Below are 3,005 nucleotides of genomic sequence, written 5' to 3'. Positions count from 1 at the left end.
GTCTGTAAGCTTATTTTCTGGAGATTTTCCTCTTTCTTTATGAGCTGCATTGTCACCTTGGTTGTTCATGGTGTTTAATGGACTATTTCTCTGCCTGGGCATTAGTGGAAGTATATTCTGATTTTATTCCAGAAAGAAGATTTATTATATAAATGTCTCTCTTTAGCCTGCTCCAAAGAAGGCATTTTTCTATTGGTTTCCAGTAGTTGACGTCTAAGCATCTTGGATCCCTGCTTTATATAAGGTCTTAATCATGCCTTTTTAAAAAAATATTCTTTAATGCTTGCTACCCTCAGTCTAAGTTCCTGTCCATGTTAGCGACAGTTTCAATAGCTTTTGCTCAGATTCCCCTGGGGCTCCATGGTGTTTGTTCTTGGAAGGTATAGGGGGAGGATTCCTCTGATTTGGAAGATGAGTGCTGCTCCTCATCTTGGGTTTAGCAACTGTGGCTGATAAAAATCAACTATTGTTTCTCTCCTGTCCCCCCTTCTCTGCCGTCCTCGCTTCTCTGCTTTCTGCCCTGATGCCTGTGCACAGCTGCCAGCCACATGGAACCTACAGGTCTCCCAGCAGGGCTGTTTAGGGAACTCACCACACCTCCTCTTCTCCCCCCTTCTCCTACAGGGAGCTCTGACTGTGAGAGGCAGTTTCTTTGTTTCTCCCAGTCCACCGCCCAACACCTGACATTCTTACCTGTGCAAGCTCTTATGTGCAGATCCCATGCTCAGACATGCTGGTGTGCAGTTTGGGTGGTTTTTGTTGAATTTTAGATGTTCAGCTTTTTGTTGTTTCAAGGGGAGAGATCTTGGGACATCTCTCCCTCTACTGTGTTTCTGACAGCACTCCGCTTTCCTAATATTTTTAATTTTATGTAATTAAATTTAACTATGCTCCTTTGTGATTTGTGATTTTTGTCTTTAAAAAGATTTCCTTACCAAGAGATCATGATTTTTTAATATTACTATCAAATAGTTTTAGATTTTGTTTTACATGCTCAGATATTTAATTTATATAGAATTTTATTTTCTCTGTTAGGAGTAATATAGAGGTCTAATATTAATTTTTCTATTCATCAATTATTCACAAAATAGGCATTGAATCATCCTTTTTTTCTATTTATTCTACGTGCCACTTCTATTAACTACTTTTTAAGTAATAAGAATAGTATAAGCTCACAAGAAGTAAAAGGATTGAAAATAAGAAAGAAGAAAAGAAGAAAAAGAAAGAAAATACTAAAGTAAAATTTCCTTTCCTATTCTCCCCAAACTCCCAATAATATAGCATAGAGATAATCACTGATAAAATTATTTCCTGTATTTCTAGAAAATGTCTCTATATATACACATATATGTATTATTTACTTTATAAACAAATTATGTGATTCTTTGTTAGGACTTTTAGGTACATCTTATTTCTGGAATTTAAATTAATTTCTTTGACTTACTCTAAAATAATAACACATTTTAAGTGTGTTTTTAATTATGGGAGTTTTTATAGTTCATTTATTTAATCAGTTCTGCCATACTACACAAATTGGCCATATCTTTGATAGACCATCACCTCTTTATTTGAGGATTTGTTTCTGAAGGTGGAGAAAAAAAACTTGTATTAGAAAAAAGAATTATGATGCTTTAACAGTTTTTTTCTGGTAATTTGAGGGAGGGTGTTGTGAAATAGAATAAGGAATTACAAAATTTCCTTTGTCCATGACATTTCCATTCTATGGTGCAGCCGATAAAATCATACAACATTTGATCTGGCTCCATCAGACCCCTTAGGAAGACCTAAACTTGTTAACCAGTAGGAAGCAATTGTAAAGCTTTGGGCTATCTTGTCCTAGCTTTCTTTCAGAGTCTCTGGGCTTAATTACATAAGTATTTACTCCACGTATGCCATTCATTATGTCACTTTCTACAATCAAATTCTCTTTCACTAGTCATTATTAACAGTAAGTATAATTACACAGATTTTGATAGGTTAATTAGCTTGCTGAACATTCCACAGACATGTAAATGGCAAGAGCCAGTATTTGTATCTAAGACTGTCAGATTTCAAAGGCAATCCTTTTCTACTATACCACACTACCTTATTTTATCTTACCCCCATCTAACATTTATCATGGTTTCTATGCATCATGTTTTCAAATGGATTTGATTTAGGGATAATAATTTAAAAAGTAAACATAAAAAAGTGTTCATAGTAGTATTCCCTTTGGGTAGAGGGAGGTTCTGAATGAGGATATGTATTAATTTAACTACATGAATCAAATAATGATTTATATATAGTAATAAAGGTGAATTGAATGTGAACAAGATTTTTATTAGGCAAAATGTGAACAAAAACATTTTTTCTCTGTATATACTCTGTATATATGGCTGTCAAATGCAGATTAATGCCTATTCAAGTTACACACTATGTTAAAAATATTATAGAGCTAAAAAAAATCTATAAAACAAAATGTTACTCTAATTCTAAAATTTCCTATGAGCTGTTCTATCTCAAATCTTTAATATTGAAATTTCATTGCAGTATAATATATTCTATTGTCTAAAACAAAGTGAGCAAATTGATTTCAAAGAGAAAAAAATGTGGAATAGCCCATTTGTAAAGGAAAACAGTACATTTAATGTGGAAGCTTTAAAGAAGAGAAGTCAGTACTTACAATGATTTATTTTATTGCTAACTATAACAGAAATGACTTAATTTTAATCATTTCAAATGTTTGACTCAAGTGAGATTCAACCTTGGGGCAATAATTTTTGAATCCACCGTAGTTATTTTGAAAATGATATTAAGATTTTTTGCTGCCTTTAGAATTTCTAAAAAGTTGATACTAAAAGAAGGCTACACACATATTTATAAATCATCTTATTGATAAAACGATTGTTATTTATTTCCCACATATGATATATAAATAGTAAANAGGATAACTATCATGTCATAGCTATCAAGGTACTTTGCATACTTATCCATTTTATCATCACGGCAGCATTTTGATGGAGGTT

Source organism: Pteropus medius, unplaced genomic scaffold (assembly GCF_902729225.1).
Source record: "Pteropus medius unplaced genomic scaffold, Ma_sr-lr_union100, whole genome shotgun sequence".
NCBI classification, from domain to species: domain Eukaryota; kingdom Metazoa; phylum Chordata; class Mammalia; order Chiroptera; family Pteropodidae; genus Pteropus; species Pteropus medius.
This window is presented reverse-complemented; position numbering follows the sequence as displayed.